At 39.4% G+C, this 20,522-nt stretch overlaps 1 protein-coding gene and 1 pseudogene; both read right to left on the bottom strand.

Annotated features, from left to right (window-relative positions):
• Positions 1–20,522, bottom strand: part of LOC126624324 (G-type lectin S-receptor-like serine/threonine-protein kinase At1g11410) — a 99,756-nt gene that overhangs the window by 29,197 nt on the left and 50,037 nt on the right.
• Positions 7,091–10,408, bottom strand: LOC126621159 (G-type lectin S-receptor-like serine/threonine-protein kinase RKS1; annotated as a pseudogene).

Here is a 20,522-nt window from a genome sequence, read left to right as displayed (position 1 = left end):
TGGAAAGTTGTGCCTCTTCGAAATCCGGAGAGTGATGCCTCTTCGATTTTTGAACCAACGGCCATGTGTGCCCTTTCTTTTCTATTCCTTTACCCTTCTTGGTCATAGCAATGTAGTGGGAGCTGCAAGCTTCACGTGTCTAAACTTTGTCAGAGATCTTTGGCAAAGTTATTTGTGGTACCCGAGGAGCTGATGTTGCATGTGGAAAGTGGTGCCTCTTCGAAATCCGGAGAGTGGTACCTCTTCGATTTTTGAACGAACGGCCATGTTGGCCTTTCTTTGCTATTCCTTTACCCTTCTTGGTCATAGCAATGTAGTGGGAGCTGCAAGCTTTACGTGTCTAAACTTTGTCAGAGATCTTTAGCAAAGTTATCTGTGGTTCCCGAGGAACTGATGTTGCGTGGGGAAAATGGTGCCTCTTCAAAATCCGGAGAGTGGTGCCTTTTCGATTTTTGAACCAACGACCATGTTGCCTTTTCTTTTATAAGGGCACCAATTGTGTGCAAGAAGTACATTCAGAGAGTTATTGCTTGTAAGAATTTTCCCCTTATTTTTGTACTTCAGAGATTTATTAGACCTCATTTCTCCTTCATCATTTCTGAAAATGTCTGGCCCATCCGACCATCGTTTTGACTTGAACTTTGGTGAAGAGGTAGCTATGTCTCCTCAAGACAACATATGGCGCCCATCCTTCTTATCCCCTACTGGTCCTCTTACCGTTGGAGACTCTGTGATGAAGAATGATATGACCGCTGCGGTGGTGTCCAGGAACCTTCTCACTCCCAAAGATAATATACTACTTTCCAAACGGTCTGATGAGCTGGCTGTTAAGGATTCCCTTGGCTTTCAGTGTTCAGTGTGCAAGTTCTGTGTCTAATATGACCCAACGCCTATTTGCTCGAACCCGCCAAGTTGAATCATTGGCGGCTGAAGTGATAAGTCTCAAACAGGAGATTAGAGGGCTCAAGCATGAGAATAAACAGTTGCACAGGCTCGCATATGACTATGCTACAAACATGAAGAGGAAGCTTGACCAGATGCAGGAATCTGATGGTCAGATTTTACTTGATCATCAGAGCTTTGTGGGTTTGTTCCAAGGGCATTTATTGCCTTCATCTTCTGAGGTTGTACCGTGTAATGAAGCTCCAAATGATCAACCTCTAATGCCTCATCCTTCTAGGGTTCTATCTAGTGCTGAGGCTCCGAATGATCACCCTCCGGTGCCTTCTCTTTTTGGGGCTCTACCGACTGCTGAGACTTCTCCTAAGCAACCTTTGTAAAGGCTCCCTCTTGTTTGTTTATTTTGACTCATGTATATGTACACATTTGTAACTTATCGGAGATATCAATAAATAAGCTTTAGTTCATTTCAATGTATTGTGTTAAATACACCAAAGCCTTCTTCACTAAGTTCTTTGAATTTTTTCTTTTGTTGAAGCTTGTATGTTAAAGCTTTGTGAGTGAAGCATGTAGGTTGAGGTAGTGTTCCCTTAATTTCCCGAGTGAGGAAAACTTCTCGGTTGGAGATTTGAAAAATCCAAGTCACTGAGTAGTCGTGAGACTTCCGAGTATCAAGGTGCAGTAGCATATGGTAGGAGTCCCCCAAGTCTCCGGTCGAGGGAGTTGACGAATGAGGTGTCTTGCTAGTAGTCAAGTTTCCAAAGTAACAAAACTTCACCATTTTCCCTTCTAAGTGGTAGACCAAAACTCCTTTTTCATGTACATTTGTTATGAAAGTTATTAGGCCCTCTCATATATGAGGAATGGTTGAGCATTTTTGCAGGTATGCCTGTCTGTGAAGGGTGGAGGTAGACATATATAGGAGTTTCCCCAACAACAAGTAGTAATGTTATTCCTTTACTCTTCTTGGTCATAGCAATGTAGTGGGAGCTGCAAGCTTCACGTGTTTTAACTTTGTCAGAGCACTTTGAAAAAGTGGTATGTGGTATCTGGAAAGCTGATGTTGCGTGTGAAGATTACAGACAAATTTTATCCAAGGAAATCTGGCTCTCGAAGTTCGGAGAGCGGTGCCTCCTCGGTTTTCGAACAATCAATCCAGTTGGGGATCTGGAACTCGAGATTCGGAGAACATTGCCTCTTCGGTTTTTGAACAAGCAATCCTATTGGGGAGTCTGGCTCTCGAGATTCGGATAGCGGTGCCTCTTTGATTTTTGAGAAAGCAATCCTGGTAGGAGTCTGGCTCTCAAGATTCGGGAAGCGGCGCCTCTTCGATTTTTGAGAAAGTAATCCTGTTGGGAGTGTTTTCTCGATGGGAGTAAAGGTTGGGCATTTTTGCCAGTCTGCCTTGCCATCGAGCACGAAGGTTAACACACATAGGGACTTTCTAGTTATCAAGTAGTGGTGATGTTCCTTTACCCTTGTGGGTAATGATAGGGTAGCTAGTCCTTCAAAATTTATGTGTCTACACTTTGTCAGAAATCTTTGGCAAAGTTATATGTGGTACCCGAGGAGGTGATGTTGCGTGTGTGGATTGTCGACATATTTTACTCAGGAAAATCTGCTTCTCGAAATCTGGAGAGTGGTGCCTCTTCGATTTTTGAACAAACGGCCCTACTACCCTTTCTTTTATAGGGGCACCAATTGTGTGCAAGAAGTACGTTTAGAGAGTTATTGCTTGTAGGAATTTCCCCTTTATTTTCGTACTTCAGAGATTTATTGGACCTCATTTCTCCTTCATCATTTCTGAAAATGTCTGGCTCATCCGACCGTCGTTTTGACTTGAACTTTGGTGAAAAGGCAGACATGCCTCCTTAAGACAACATATGGCGCCCATCCTTCTTATCCCCTATTGGTCCTCTTACCGTTAGGGACTCTGTGATGAAGAATGATATGACCGCTGCGGTGGTGGCCAAGAACCTTCTCACTCCCAAAGATAATAGACTACTTTCCAAATGGTCTGATGAGTTGGCTGTTAAGGATTCTCTGGCTCTCAGTGTTCAGTATGCAGGTTCTATGTCGAATATGACCCAACACCTATTTGCTCGAACCTGCCAAGTTGAATCATTGGCGGCTGAAGTGATAAGTCTCAAACAGGAGATTAGAGGGCTCAAGCATGAGAATAAATAGTTGCACAGGCTCGCACATGACTATGCTACAAACATGAAGAGGAAACTTGACCAGATGCAGGAATCTGATGATCAGATTTTACTTGATCATCAGAGGTTTGTGGGTTTGTTCCAAAAGCATTTATTGCCTTCGTCTTCTGGGCTGTACCGCGTAATGAAGCTTCAAATGATCAACCTCTGATGCCTCATCCTTTTGGGGTTCTGTCCATTACTGAGGCTTCGAATGATCACCCTCCGGTGCCTTCTTTTCTGGGGTTCTGCCGACTGCTGAGACTTCTCCTGAGCAACCTTTGTGAATGCTCCCTTTTGTTTGTTTTTTTTACTCATGTATATGTACATATTTATAACTTATCGGAGATATTAATAAATAAGCTTTGCTTCATTTCAACGTATTGTGTTAAATACACCAAAGTCTTCTTCACTAAGTTCTTTGAATTTTTTCTTTTGTTGAAGCTTGTATGTTGAAGCTTTGTGAGTGAAGCACGTAGGTTAAGGTAGTGCTTCCTTAATTTCCCGAGTGAGGAAAACTTCTCGGTTAAAGACTTGAAAAATCCAAGTCACTGAGTGGTCGTGAGACTTCCGAGTATCAAGGTGCAGTAGTATATGGTAGGAGTCCCCCAAGTCTCTGGTCGAGGGAGTTGACGAATGAGGTGTCTCGCTAGATTGCTCAGGTCACTAGTTTGGATAAGTATGTAAATGGATAGAGACAGGGAAGCAAACACAAGATGTACGTGGTTCACCCAGATTGGCTACGTCTACGGAGTATAGGAGTTCTCATTAATTGTGAAGGGTTTACACAAGTACATAGGTTCAAGCTCTCCTTTAGTGAGTACTAGTGAATGATTTAGTACAAATGACATTAGGAAATATTGTGGGAGAATGATCTCCTTTTATAGAAGAGAGTTTCTAGCTTTGTTCTGACATTGACACGTGTCTTGTTGTGATTGGCTTCCGATATTGACACGTGTCGCGCTATGATTGGCTTCTGATGTCGACAAGTGTCGCGCTGTGATTGGCATCCTAGTTTGAGGGAAACTCTTCTGGGTCCTTAAAGGTATAATGTTGACCGGTGCTCGGTAGTTTCGGGATTGGTCAAGTATGGTACAAATATCTCTCATCTAAGAGTTTTTGGAAGCATAGCCCATGTACATGTACCAGACGAAAGGAGAACCAAACTCGATGACAAAAGTGAGAAGTTCATCTTCATCAGCTATTAAACAAATTCAAAAGGCTATAAGCTGTATAATCCGAACAATGGGAAGATGGTGATCAGTCGTGACGTGACGTTCGACGAAGAAGGAGAATGAGATTTTGGCTCTCATGCAGGTGATCTTCACTTATTTCCTCAGTTTGAAGAAGAGAATGAACAAGGGATGATGGAGCAAGTAAGAGAGGTTCAACAAGAATCTATTACTCTACCTGCTTCACCAATATCAACCAATCATGGAAATTCACCAGCATCAGCATTATCAAGTGGGAGTCTAAATGAAAGAGAAGTACCACGCACAAGAAGTATACGAGATCTCTATGAGGTAGCTGAAAGACTTGATAATCCTACACTTTTTATGTCTTTGCTGATTATAAACCAGTTGACTTCCAAGAAGCATTGCAAGATACTAAGTGGAGGAAAGCAATGGATGAAGAAATCGAAGCAATCTAGAAAAATGATACATGGGAACTCGCTATTCTTCCGAAAAGACACAAAGCCAACGGAGTCAAGTGGGTGTACAAGACAACGAAAAATGCCAACGGAGAGATCGAAAGATACAAGGCGAGATTAGTGGGAAAAATTATAGTCAAAGAGCTAGAATAGACTATGATGAGGTATTTGCACCCGTAGCTCGGTTGGAAACTATACGATTACTAATTTCTTTGGCAACTCAAAACAGTTGGAAGATTCAACAAATGGATGTGAAGTCCACCTTCCTAAATGGAGTCCTTGAAGAAGAAGTCTACATTTAGCAACCATTGGGCTATGAAATCAAAGGGCATGAAGACAAAGTTCTGAAGCTGAAAAAAGCCCTCTATGGGTTAAAACAAGCGCCAGGAGCATGGAATAGTCGCATTGACAAGTACGTCCAAGAAAACAACCTCACCAAGTGCCCTCATGAACATGCTCTCTACGTCAAAGTCAAAGATGGAGAAATTCTGATTGTATGCTTATATGTGGATGATCTAATCTTCACAGGAAATAATCCAAACATATTTAAAGAGTTCAAGATAGTGATGACCAAAGAATTTGAGATGACCGACATCGAGTTGATGGCATACTACCTAGGCATTGAAGTCAAGCAGAACGAAGAAGGCATTTTCATCTCCCAAGAAAGCTACACAAAGGAGATACTGAAAAAGTTCAAAATGAACGACTGTAAGCCCATAAGCACGTCAGTGGAGTGCGGAGTCAAACTAACCAAGCATGACAAAAGAGAAAATGTTGATCCAACATTTTTCAAAAGTCTAGTTGGAAGCTTACGCTACTTGACATGCACAAGACCAAACATTCTCTATGTCATTGGATTAGTCAGTCCCTACATGAAGAATCCCACAACTACACATTTGAAGACCGCCAAAAGAATTCTTCGATACCTTAAAGGTACTATTAACTTTGGCTTATTCTATTCAAGTTCTGATAATTGCAAACTTGCTGGATATAGCGACAGTGATTGGTAGGGGATTCCGACGATAGAAAAAGCACTACTGGATTTGTGTTCTTCATGGGAGATACTGCTTTCACATGGATGTCGAAGAAGCAACCGATTGTCACTCTCTCTACCTGCAAAGCTGAATACGTAGCTGCTACCTCATGTGTCTGTCATGCAATCTGGCTGAGAAATTTGTTGAAAGAATTAAGCATGCCACAAGAAGAGCCAACAAAAATCTATGTCGACAACAAGTCTACAATAGCTCTAGCAAAGAATCCAGTATTCCATGACAGGAGCAAACACATAGATACCCGCTATCATTACATAAGAGAGTGTATTGCAAGAAAGGATGTGCAAGTGGAATACGTGAAGTCACAAGACCAAGTCGCCGACATATTCACCAAACCACTAGGCAAGAAGAGTTTGTCAGATTGAGGAACACAATTGGCCTCACAAGACAAGATTAAGGGGGGATGTTGAATTGTAATCTTATCTTGGCCCAAGACAATGGATCCAGCCCATGTTGAAAAATGCAACACAAGTACAATGGATGATTCATGCAAATGCTAGAGAATTCTAGCAAAGTTCAAGTTGGTGGAAGAGTCTAGAAAAATGGTGAGGATTCCACCAACATACAAGATTAATGTAGATAATTCTAGCTTAGGAAGGTAGTGGAATATCTAGATATCTCTAGCATAATGCTTCCATGCTTCTCCAAGGTTCCATCCATGCCTATAAAAGGACAAGGCATCCACACCATTTGTAACAACCAAGAGAGCAAGAAGTGAGAAGTGAGAGTGCCAAGTGAGAAGTGAGAAGAAGCAACAAAACTTCTAAGAGTGTTTGAGTGTTTCCTTTTGTACTAATTTTGTGAGTGAATAAAAATCTTGTGTAATACTCTGAGTATTCTTTCTTTATCTTGCCTATCAATTCCGCTATATTACATTCTTCTTTGTGAGATAAACATCTCCAAAATAGTAAAGTCTTTTTAAGCCCCAACAGTTTAAATGCTAAAATGGTTGCTTCTTTTGACATGCCGAAACAAAAAGCCGGAAAGGTTGGATTTTCTTTTTCTTTGATTGAGTTTCAGTAACGCTAAGACTTCCAGGCATACATGTGGACGAGACATAACAATTTCCTCAAACTGATCCTAGCTAGAAAGTTCCACTTCATCAATTCTATTCAGTAGATTGATAAGACACCGACTTCCGGTCATTGGTGCAAATGTGAACTCACTGGCAATTTCCACTAAATTCATTCTGACCACACCCAGTTGTATCCAGTAGGTTGATAGACAATGTGAATGTGTCACACGGCATTTACGGAATTTTCTCCTTCAGTACTGGTTGATGGGTCTCCTCTTTAATGACATGCTGGTTGTTTTGGTGAAGGAGCTGCCGTTTCATTAACTGGCATGAAAACAACCGCCGACATAGTTGGCCGGTCCGTGGCATTCTCTTGCACACATAAGAGAGCAATTTGGATGCATCTCACTTCTTTGACAGGGTACGATTCACCCAGAGATGAATCAATTTTTTTCAGGGCATCGTCTTCTCTCCACTAGTTCCACACATAAAAGAATTTACATATAGGGTTTTCATCACAAATAGTTCCTGAAATTGACCCACTCAGGCAAGATTGTCTTTGAAATTGAAAATAGATAAACGTAGCCCTTGTAAATGGTTAGCAAGTGAAGAATTGAAGGAGTTGGTTTGGAGTAATTGTGTCTAGGGTAAAAATGCAAGATGGGAGAAGTACAAGGAAGATAAGCAATAAAATACTGACTTCATTAGCCGCCGCTGTAGAACTCGTTGTTTTAAGTACATGAGAATTCTAAACTTGTTAATTAACCAATGGATGATCTGAAACTGAAGTTGTTTGATCTTTCTAAGCTTTTCAGATAATTGATTTCTGTACGTAGACATGCACATTGCTTCATTCTCCACCTTTTACATACACGCCTGAGATTGACCGTAGCATACTTGAATTAGGAATACTAGGAATTAAAAGGTCCGCCAAATTTGAAAAAGTCCAAGCTTTTGTGTGAAGGCATGCATGCATCAACCAAAAAGCCCAAGAAGTCACCTTTTTCAAAAAAAAAAAAAAAAAAAAAATATGAGTAACATCAATAAGGTTATCTAACAGAAGACTTGGAACAAAACCGAGTGTTGTAACGTTCTAAAATTTACAACCCACTCCACTTAATGGGATAAAGTTTGGTTGTTGTTTGTTTAACATCAGCAAGGTTCACTTTGCTTGGAGAATCTTCATTTTCAAAGCACGGTAAATTTGGTTCACCCTTTCTTCACACAGTAACAAATTGTATGCACTTAATATTGTCTTTTGCAAGCTACTACTATTACATATATCTTGTGGAACATCATTGTTTGCAAATAGGCTATTGTTGGCCGGGCAGTGGCATACTTTTGCACACATAAGAGCGCAATTTGGATGCATCTCACAACTTTGTTGACAGGGTACGATTCGCCCAGAGATAGAATCGACAATTTCTAAGGCATCGCCTTCTCTCCAAGTTTCATACCTAAAACAGATTTAATAGCAAGTTGATAAATTCGTTTATATATGTTACTGCTAAGTGTTAAATCCCCTAATTATCTCCATTACCACTCATCGTGCTCATTACTTAGTTGACTATTATTCTTAGTATGGTTAGTTTCCGGTGACTATTATTTCCGATCACGCCTTTTCTACTGTGAAGACAATTTGTGAATCCTCTGTACCAAGACAGGGGAAAAAACAAGGGAACTGGAGTAGACTTTTTTCGGTTATTAACCGATATACATTCTTTGACTAAACTAGGATAACTAGAGAGGAAGTAATATTCTACCAAAAATTACAACCAAGAACTTTTTTCGCTTAAGTTTGGTAACACATGACATTATAAAAGAGAGAGTTTTAACGAAAAGCCTACGGTACTGTTCACTTTAACGAAAAACCACATTTTTACACTAAAAAGTCAAACTTGGTACTATTCACTTTACCCTTTATTTTGTCCTTATCATTAAAACTCAAAGTTTTCAAGCCCTTTTCATTAGTTTTCCTTATAAAAGACAATTGGTAAGAAATTTTTCTTTGGATACGACGTACGACCTAACTCATTAGCGCTCTTCAATCATGGTTATCGTTAGCTCGTTTAGTGAACAAGTTTCTCCTTGCGATACTGCTGAGTTTCGATCTCAGGATTGTAATACAGATGCCCGTTTCTTGGGTGAGGGAAGAATTATTTCATTACTCAACATGAAAATAACTTCCGACATGGTTGAACAGGATACGTCTGACTCAAAGATGGATCGACTATACCTAATGCTTTCTCTTCTCTCCACATATCCCAAATCTGATGCAATCGTTTAGCATTAACATTCAAAGTGAGAATTGGGAAATCATTATATTTTACATATAGCTATGAATTGCTTACTTGTCCAATCAAAGTTGGGAAGGGACTTTCAATATCATAGTTAGTGTTCCTTTTTCCACTAACAATCTCTAGCAGTAAGACACCAAAGCTCAAAACATCTGATTTTGTTGAATATCGCCCTTGCATATTTTGGTGACATGTATCACTGCAGTCACGCAACATGTGATAATCAATTGAGCAAGCACTATTTATATAAGGAGCATTGTGGTAAGTCCTTAAAAGGAAAACACCATGGGAGTATGGAAACTTAAATACGACGTGCTCTGCTGCTTAAAACGCAAAACTAGAGTGAAACATGTACAAAATGGTTCGAAACATGAAACAAATACTCTGTGAACATTTACTATGTTCCAACCACTGTTTGTGTTTGCTTGGATTTGGTCTTCTCCAAACATTTTAGCCAGTCCAAAATCTGAGATCATGGGGTTCATTGCAGAATCCAATAGGATACTGCTAGTTTCCAAACCCCTGTGGACAATTTTTAGTCTCGAGTCTTGATGAAGGTATAGTACCCCTCGAGCAATTCCGAGAATAATCTCAAAACGCTTTTCCCAGTCCAAGAATGAGCTTCAATTTCTATCTGGTACGAAAACATGAAACCTTGAGTCAGGTCATGGAGAGAGAGGAAAGACATGTTCCAGTTTGCTTCTATTTAATCACTTATGCTTTGTTCATTTGAGTTTTAAACAGCATTCCTATACCAGATGAAAATATCGTACTCATAAATTCAAAGGTATATATACCAAATATGAAATAGTCCAAGCTTTTGTTTGGCAAGTATTCATAGATCAACTTCTTCTGCATGGATGCAGCAACCGAAAAGCCTCACCAAGTTCCTGTGCTGAAGTTTCACTATCAACATGACCTCATTCATAAATTGTTCAACACCTTGTCCTGAATTCTTTGATAACAGCGACTTCTTGTCCATTACATAGTAGACCCTGAAAATTATCATCCCGTCTTTAGTTTGAGATGTGAAACAGTACTAGAAACGATATACCCACGTGCTTAGTTATGAACTTATCAAGCTTTGAGTACTGAGGTACCTTATAGACCGAGCCAAATCCACCTTCGCCTAGCTTGTTAGCAGCAGCGAAATTTTATGTGGCAGCAACTATGCTTTTTAGGTCATAAATTGGCAGGTCGTGATGAGTTTTACCATCATCATGCTTCATTTCCTTGGAGATCCTACAAAGCACATCGAGGTGGCGTTTTAATCTTCTAAGTGTAATAGCTGTTAACATTTATTAGACTCACTAATAACCTTGCATAAAATGTGGGAGTAAGTTGTCTTACTTTTTCTCTCTCTCTTTGAACACCAACATCCAACGAAAATGAAGAAGAATATTCAGAAGGTTCTTGGTGTAAGTCGGGGAAATCTGCCTTTTACTTATCTAGGTGTCCCTATCTTTCAGGGTCGTCCGAAAAGGATCTATTTTCAAGCCATTGCTGACAAGATTCGTTGCAAGTTGACGGCTTGGAAGGGTTCTTTGCTTTCGCAAGCAGGAAGACTCCAACTTATTAATTCAGTAATTCAGGGAATCTTGGTTTATAGTTTTCAAATTTATGCTTGGCCTACTAATTTGCTACGTGAAGTTCAAGGGTGGATTAGAAATTTCTTTTGGTCTGGTGATCCGTTAAAACGAGGTATGCCTCTAATAGCTTGGAGTTCTTGTTGTAAGTTGAAAGATGAGGGTGGTTTGGGTATCCGAGATCTTTTTGAATCCAACCGTTCTCTCCTTCTTAAAAGATGTTGGGATGTAATTTCTTCTTCCTCACCGGCTTCGGATTGGTTACGTAACAGATTTCTTAAAGACAACTTTCATTTGCTAAAGTCTTATAAAAAGTCTTCCATTTGGTTGGGGCTTAAACAATTATGGCCCTCCTTTTATAGTTCCCTTCAATGGAGTGTTGGTGATGGCCGTAAGATTTCTTTTTTGTATGATAACTGGCTTGGAACCACTTTGCTCTCTAATATTGGTGAGGTTGACATAATTCCCTTGAATTCGAAGGTAAAAGATTTTATTCAGGATGCAAAATGGTCTCTTCCCATTGTCTTTACTTCTTCTTTTCCTCATCTTTCGGAGAAGATTATGAAGACTCCATTGCCAATTGCACACATGGATGATGCGTTATTTTGGACAGGTTCATCTTCGGCCACTGTTTCAGCTAAGGAGGCTTTTCTTTTTTTCTCATCTCATGCTCCACATAAAAAATGGGCTAAAATGGTTTGGCATCAATCTATTCAGCCACGCAAAAGCTTAGTAGTTTGGAAAGCTTGTCATGGAAGATTATTGACTGATGATTTATTGCAACGCCGAGGTGTGGCTTTAGCTTCTTGTTGCGCTTTTTGTCATAATGCTAGGGAATCTTGTGACCATCTTCTTCTGCATTGTCCTCAAACAGTTGCTTTATGGAAATGGATTTTCATTCTTTTTGGCAAGCCTTATGATCCTTGGCAATGCATTGAAGATATTTTTTATGGTTCTTTGGTCTCATCTTTCCCCACATCTGTTCGGAAACTTTGGTTATTGGTTATTTGCAATTTCTTTTGGTGGCTTTGGCACAAAAGGAACAAGATCAGGTTTGAGAACAAAAGTTTCAGTATTGTCGAGTCTCAACGTTGTCTTTTACGGCATTGGAGGGAATCAGCTTCTACTTGTTTTTCTTTTTTCACTGGTTGTGTATCGATTCCCATATTCTCCATGTTAAGAATTTCATCCCTTTCTTTGGATGCTCTTAATTTCGTGCCTGTGTTTTGGCGTCCGCCTCCTGTTGGGTGGATTAAGATTAACACAGACGGGCTTGTAAAGGGAATGGTCATGTGGGTAGTGGTGGTGTTTTTCGTGACTCCAGTGGTCTTTTTTTAGGAGCGTTTGCCTCCTCGTCTTCTTATCCAAGTGCAGTTGTTGCGGAGATTGTGGCTGTCATCGAGGCAATTCAGATTGCATGGGATAAAAAATGGCATAACATTTGGTTAGAGACAGATTCTATGCATGTCATCAGTCTACTATCAGCTCACTCCATGGAGGTTCCATGGTTTCTTAAAGTTTCTTGGGCAAATTGTTTATGGCATATTGCTCGCTTGAATTTGCGTTTTTCGCATATTTTCAGGGAAGGGAATTGTTTGGCGGATGCTTTTGCTAATTTTGGTGCAATGAATAGTAACTTTACGTGGTGGGACTCGGTTCCTGATTTTGCTGATGCGTCTTATAGAAGAGATTGTGTCGGGCTTCCATTCTTCCGTTCGAGCTCATGAGGAGCAAAATGTTGCTATGGAAGAGGATTTCGGGAAAGAAATATAATCATCTGAATTATGGGAATTCAATTTTAGGTGACTGAAGCTAAGCACCCTTAAACTAGTCCATATCATTTTCAATAATTGTTTTTAGCGGGTTTTGGCCTAGTCCCCCCGTTTGTTCTACTTTTCCTTTTTTCTTCTTATTATTAATAAATTCTTGTAGAGGGGGGATGGGCGGGGGGTTTCTGGGTGCAACGGTCCTTTCTCCTTTGGGAGAGGGTTGGTGCCTCGCACGCGACTGTTGACGAAGAGCTAATCTCGCCTAATCCGTCTCTACAAAAAATTCAAAAAAAAAAAAAAAAAAAAAGATACTACTAAAATCGGTAGCAATCCCTCTTTCGCAAGAAAACTCTTCGACAATTTCATGTATTGAGCTACAAAGATTTAAAATGGTGGAGAAAATATATATGAAATGTTAGATCCTTGGTATCTCGCTCTCAGAAGGAAAATACAGTTAGTTATACAAACCAAACTCAAGTGCACCCACACGTATATATAAATCTTCACCTCCTTCAGCAACATCTCTAGTATCTGTTAAATCCCTGTGCCATGTCACGCAGCCGACGTCAACTCCTAAATAGGAGTACGCCAAGCAAGAGCAGTTGCTCAAGCACACCTCATCACATTGTTTCCAACTCAAATTCGTATTCACCTGTGCCATTGATGTGTCAGGAAGTCTCACCCTTGCCACTTTGGAGAAACCTTCTCCCTTCAAGCATCTAAAAATCCCATGCTACCTCACACAGCCACCACCTGCCAAGTTGGGTTCGTAACCAGGAAGGCATTTGCATTCGAAGTCACTCACTCTATCACTCCCAGATATGTCACATTTAACAAATGCTCCACACAAACCATAGAAATCACATCTGTCTGAGGGTGCAGACCAGATTAGATTCCATCCAGGCTTTTGTTGAACCTGCGTAAATTGTATCATCGTCCCCGAATTGTCCATCACCAATATTCTTGGGGAGATGGAAGGGTCGCGAAGAGAATATCACATAAAAGTGGTCTCATTTGTTAAAAGTTAATGCTTTACTTAAACTGATTCTGCTTTACTGAAACTGATTCTGTGTAAAAGGGCTGACTGTTGCCTTTATCAGTCGACCCATTCTCTTTATCAGTCGACCCAATTACTTCAGTCAGCTTATGTATTGAGCCATATATATTAGAAATATCTGAATGAAATATCAGATCTCTGTTTTTACAAAAAGCATCAGCCCTCTGTTTCCAAAGCTCTCTGCACTCTGTTTCTTTGATTTTCAATCTTTATCATTTTATTCAAGTTTTATTAATGATGAAAGATTGTCTAAATACCAACATGGTATCAGAGCCAATCTGATCAAAGAGTGAGGCGTTTTTTTTTTATTCTGAAAAAGGGGGAAAATTCTAAGTGAAATCCTAGAATCAAAATTTTTCAAATTCATGGCTGGTTCAAGTAGCAGTGGTGAGATTCGAACTCCTATCTTCAGTGGAGTAAACTACGACTTCTGGAGGACAAAGTTGAGAACAATTTTTGTATCTCATGATTTGTGGAGCTTGATTGAAGATGGCTATGTTGTACCTCCAAGCACTGTGGTTTTGACAGAGACTCAAACAAGGGAGTTGAAGGTAAATATCAAGAGAGATGCAAAAGCTCTTGGGGTCATCCAAAATGCTATCTCAGATGAAATTTTTCCGAGAATCTCAAATGAGACAAGTGCCAAATCAGCTTGGGATGTGCTGGAAAAAGTCTACAGAGGTTCTACTAAGGTAAGGGCTGTCAAACTCCAATCTTTGAGAAGAGATTTTGAGTATATAAGAATGAAAGATGATGAATTGCTAGATGATTACCTGAGTAGATTGTCTGAGATTATTAATCAAATGAAAAGCTATGGTGAAATCTTGTCTGATGAGAGAATAGTTCAGAAGTATCTAATTAGCTTGCCAAGAAAGTATGACAACATAGTTTCAATCATAAAGGAGACTAAGGATTTGTCAACTTTGAGTGTTGAAGAATTGATTGGTTCTCTCAAAGGTTTTGCCCAGAGATTATCTAGGCATGACAACAATGATGTAGAAAATGCTTTCCAAACACTTACAGTGAATCCAAAAACTCAAGCTAGTTCAAGTCAAAGCAAAGCCAACTCCAACAAGAATTGGAAAGGCAAAAACAAAGCGTGGGAAGGAAAGGGTAATTTTGAAAAGAAGAAAAAGGTTGAGAAGAGTTTGTATGTTTTGAAGTGCAAAATTTGTGACAAAGCTCATTCCGGTGAATGTTGGTTCAAAGGAAAAGTGAAATGCCACAAGTGTAGCAAATTCGGGCATATGCAAAAGGACTGTACCTACAAAGATAATCAGCTAGCTCACTACACCAAAGCAGAAGATGAAGAGACCAATATGTTTTATGTTGGTCATGATACAACCGTCCAAGAAGAAGCTAGAGTTTGGTTGTAGGACAGCGGCTGTAGCAATCATATGACGGCGAATAAGAACATTCTCCATAATGTTGACACTACAAACCTAACCCGAGTGAAGATGGGAAATGGGCAGCTAGTCGATACATTGGGAAGAGGTACTATTGCCGTGCATACGAAGAATGGAAAGATGTTCATCAAGGATGTCATGTTAGTTCCTAATTTGAAGCAAAATTTACTAAGTCTTGGACAATTCATTGAGCATGGCTACTACTTATGTTTTGGAGACAATACTTGCAAGATATATGATAGGAGGAATCGTCAACAACTCGTGGCTAAGATTGAGATGAGGAAGAGTAGAAGTTTTCCACTCACAATTAAGTATGCAACTCAATCTGCATTCAAGATGGAAGTGCAAGAAGATTCAAAGCTATAAAAGGCTTGGCCATTTGAATTTTCAAAGTCTCAAGAAGCTACAAGAAAAAGAAATGGTGCATGGGTTGCCGAGTATCCAAGAAAATGAAGAAATCTGTGAAGGGTGTGCACTTGGGAAGCATCATAGAGATTCATTTCCACATGGTAAAGCTTGGAGAGCAAAAGTTCCATTGGAATTGATTCATACAGATGTTTGCGGACCCATGAAGACCTCTACTCAAGTGGGAAACAAGTATTTCCTAATCTTCGTGGATGATTATTCCAGAATGACTTGGGTATACTTTCTAAGACAGAAATCAGAAGTGTTCTCAATCTTCAAGAAGTTTCAAGCTATGGTTGAGCGACAATCTGGGTATCTAATCAAAGTTCTTAGAAGTGACAGAGGATGAGAGTATACATCCACAGAATTTGATAAGTTTTGTCAAGATATTGGCTTGGAAAGACAACTTACTGTCAGCTACACTCCACAACAAAATGGAGTAACTGAGAGAAAAAACAGAACCATAGTCGAAATGGCTAAGGCAATGTTACATGACAAGGGAATACCTCAATATTTGTGGGGTGAGGCAGTTAATACAGCGGTCTACTTGATGAATAGGCATCCAACAGTGGCAGTTGAAGATAAGACACCATTTGAGGCATGGAGTGGCAGAAAGCCTTCCGTGAATCATTTGAGAGTGTTTGGGTCAATCTGTTTTGCTTATGTTCCGAAAGAACTAAGACAAAAACTTGATAAGTCAAGTGAAAGATGCATTTTCGTAGGCTATGCTTCATACACAAAAGGGTACAGACTCTACAATTTAAAAAGGAAGAAAGTTGTGGTTTGTAAAGATGTTCTTTTTAGTGAGAAATCTTCGTGGGATTGGAATCAAGCAACCATCCGAGAGGAATCTACACAAATCAGAATTGAAGAAGAAAATCAACCAAATGAAAAGGAAATTGAGCCAGAAATTCCACAATTATCACCTGAAAACAGTCCTCAAGCTCACTCTCCTACACTTTCAAGTCCAAGTTCAACGTCGGTTCGATTAAGGAGCTTAAATGAAGTCTATGAAAGCTGCAATTTTTGTGTTGAAGAACCAGAAAACTTTGATGATGCAGTGAAAGAAGAGACTTGTAAGGCTGCAATGCAAGAGGAGATCAATGTCATTGTGAAAAACAAGACATGGGAACTAGTGGACAGACCTTGTGACAACTCCGTCATTAGAGTGAAGTGGATTTATAAGACTAAGCTCAATCAAGATGGTTCCGTTCAAAGGAACAAAGCTAGATTGGTAGCAAAGGGTTATTCTCAGAAACCCGGAATTGATTTCCAAGAAACATTTGCACCAGTAGCTAGGCATGAAACAATCAGAGGCCTTATTTCCGTAGCTGCTCAGAAAGGGTGGTTTCTACACCAACTTGATGTCAAGTCGGCTTTCCTAAATGGAGTCCTAAAAGAAGAGGTGTTCGTTGACCAACCTCAAGGATTTGTTCTTAAAGGACAAGAGCACAAGGTGTATAAGCTTAAGAAGGCACTTTATGGCCTGAAACAAGCTCCGAGAGCATGGTATGGAGAGATCGACTCATATTTCAATGAAAGAGGTTTTCAAAGAAGTGAAAATGAACCTGCCCTCTATGTCAAAACAGAAGGTATTTCAGATATCCTTATTGTTTCCTTATATGTTGATGATTTGGTTTATACTGGAAGTAGTCATAATATGATCTTGAATTTCAAGAATGACATGATGAGGAAATATGAGATGAGTGATCTAGGCATGTTGCATTATTTTTTGGGAATTAGTATCATTCAATCAAATGATGGTATCTTTATTACTCAAAAGAAATATGCAAAAACACTTCTAGAAAAGTTCAAAATGGTTGGTTGCAAGCCTGTTGCAACACCTCTAGTTGTGAATGAAAAGTTTCAAAGAGAATATGGTAGTGGTGATGCTAATGAATCTGTGTATAGAAGCCTGGTTGGGAGTTTGTTGTATTTGACAGTGACTAGACCCGATATTATGTATGCTGCAAGCTTGTTGTCCAGATTTATGCACAAGCCTACTTGCATTCACTATGGAGCTGCAAAGAGGATCCTAAGATACATACAAGGTACACTTGACTTTGGTATTATGTATGAAAGGAATGTTAAGCCCAAATTGTATGGGTTCTGTGATAGTGACTGGGGAGGTAGTGTGGATGACTTGAAGAGCACATCTGGCTATACCTTTACATTAGGAACTGGTGTATTCTCTTGGGCATCTAAGAAACAGAAATCAGTTGCACTATCAACGGCAGAGGCTGAGTATGTGTCAGCTTCAATTGCAACTTCTCAAGCAGTGTGGCTGAGAAGAATTATGCAAGATTTTGGTGAGAAATAATAATCAGCAACTCATATCCTTTGTGACAATAAGTCAGCTATTGTCATGAGCAAGAATCCTGTCTGTCATGATAAATCAAAACATATTGCTCTGAAGCATCACTACATCAGAGGTGTTGTGGAAGACAAGGAAGTGGATGTGGTCTACTGCAAGACAGAAGATCAAGTTGCTGATATCTTCACCAAGGCATTACCAAAGGACAGATTCATCTACCTAAGAGAACTTTTGGGAGTGAAGCAGCAAAGCATTAAGAGGGAGTGTTAAAAGTTAATGCTTTACTTAAACTGATTCTGCTTTACTGAAACTGATTCTATGTAAAAGGGCTGACTGTTGCCTTTATCAGTCGACCCAATTACTTCAGTCGGCTTATGTATTGAGCCATATATATTAGAAATATCTGAATGAAATATCAGATCTTTGTTTTTACAAAAAGCATCAGCCCTCTGTTTCCAAAGCTCTCTGCACTCTGTTTCTTTGAATTTCAATCTTTATCATTTTATTCAAGTTTTATTAATGATGAAAGATTGTCTAAATACCAACATCATTCTCATCATTGCTATTGTAGATTTCAATAGTACCTTGCTTTGTGGTTGCGCTATTCTGCCACCCCCTATTACCATTCAAATCACCAATGCGCAACCATCGAACATCATCTCTGTACACGACCATCTGAGGGGCTCCATCAGGGTCTACTCTGAAGCTACAACTCCCAGTTCCTGGGTCATCTTCGGACTTCCAGGAAGTTAGAAACCGGTTCAATCCCGTGAGCCTGTCCAGTCCAAGTTTCATACACATAAGCATTGTATGCGTGGGATAATCAAAACTCTGCCATACTGTTAGTTTTTCGCGGCTATCTTCTTGTTGAAATTTCACCACAAGGTTTCCAGTATCTAAGAGCTGAGCTTTGTAATTAGGCTCATGTGTGGAACTGGATGGTAATGATGCGATTGAAACATTGGATATGGCAGACCAGAGGGGAATATCGCTTTGGTTTTCGGCATAGAGGAAGAGGTTTCCATTTGCACCAATTGAGGGGACTCCTGAAGTGTCATTGACAGGATTGTCTCTATTTGCAGCCCATACAACTCTTTTTTTCTACATCTATCTTGCACCATATTCCAACATAGCGCTTCGTGGATTTTCCGGGGCTAAAGAAACCAAGCTCAAACGCTTCTCCACTAGAGACTAGAACTTCGCCATCCCTGATCGCTTGATCAGTTGTTATGCTATCGATTGAAGCGCAGCACCGGATCAGAAGAACGAACTGAACAAGTGCAATAGCAATCAACCCTTTTGTAACCGGGTGTGGCCAGCGTCGAGCCAGCGTTGGATGGAGGCCCGATCAAAGGTGTGACCCGAGGAGAGTATAATCGGGTCGGACATTATTTCGAGGGAAATTGGGCACTTGAAATCGTCCGGGAACTGAGTCGCCAGTTCTCAACTCGCTCGCTCGCTCGCGTCACTCGGTAAAGAAATGAAATGGAAGAAAAAGGGTTTACGAGGTTTTCGGGTGCTCAGCGGGTGGAGTGTGTCTTTGAGACTTCAAGACTTAGAGCGAAGAGAGAGAGAGAGACAGAGACAGAGACAGAGACTCTCACCCCCAAATCATACGCTCACAACACATTAATACGCATTTTCATGCCAAAAAAGAAAAATAACAATTGTAATACAGTGATGAAATTACTATTACACCCTTTCACATTTTGTTTTCAGAGGGTTTTTTTTTTTCTTTCTTTCTTTGTTTCGAGAACCACCAGATTATTCGAAAGTTGGAATGTTATAACCACGGACCAAAATATCGAAAATATCAGCGAAATTTTTTTGAGATAGCGATATTTCGTGACTTATCCCCTTAATTATCGTTAATATATCACAATAATATCGCGATATGAAATCCAAAAAATACTTGAAAATTTCTGAAAAATCTCAATTTTGAGCATAGAGAGATTCAAACCCCTCCCATTTTACTCCTTCAACACCTTAACCACCATATCACTTATGTTTTTGTGATAATATGCTAAAATATTTATATATATGGTTTTGTTTTGAATTCTTTTTACAAGAAACAAATTTGCACATATTCCAATTTTTTTGTGGTATTATATTTTAAATTGTGTCAATTAATTACTTAGTCAATGGCATGTGGTTTTTAATTTTTCTATTTTTTATTTCGTCACTTACATGGTAGGGCTGGAAAAAATTCCCGAAAATCCCAAACCAAACCGAAAAAAGTCCCAAACCCAAACCGAAAAATCCCAAACCAAAACCATCCCGAAAAATACTGAAATTTTCAATATGGGATTGGTTTCCAAATCCCATTTGTTTGGTAATCCCGAAAAATACCGAAGTATTTGGTTTCCTATTGACTTTTGGGTTTTGGTTGTTGAAAGCCATTGCCATGGTTGCTGACTACTCTTCACAATACACTTACTCTACACATAGAGATGATGAAGATAGTGAAAATTTTGAACCTTATAGGAACTCTATGTGGTACTAAATCACTCATGTATCTTACCATGCAATGTATAAAGTGTAAAATATTGTACTAATTCATTATATATAAATGATTATGGTGTGTTTAAACTTCTTTCATTAATTACTACATATTTTCTGCACTCACAATGTTTGCCAACTCGCTATATAATCAACTTAAATCAGTTAAATCCATCATGCAATGCATTTCCTTCCAATTTTTTGTGATAAACTAATAGATAATTGACTAAATAAACATCTTGCAAAGTTTCAATAAAAATTTCCAAGTTTTTCTTACAATTTATGTGGTTTTTATTCAATTTTTATCAATATCGATAATATCCCGATATTTCCATCGAAATTTCCGTGTTTTTGAACTACCGATATTTCCGATATC

Source organism: Malus sylvestris, chromosome 5 (assembly GCF_916048215.2).
Source record: "Malus sylvestris chromosome 5, drMalSylv7.2, whole genome shotgun sequence".
NCBI lineage: Eukaryota > Viridiplantae > Streptophyta > Magnoliopsida > Rosales > Rosaceae > Malus > Malus sylvestris.
Note: the sequence above shows the minus strand (reverse complement) of the source record. Positions and strands in the feature narration are given on the sequence as shown.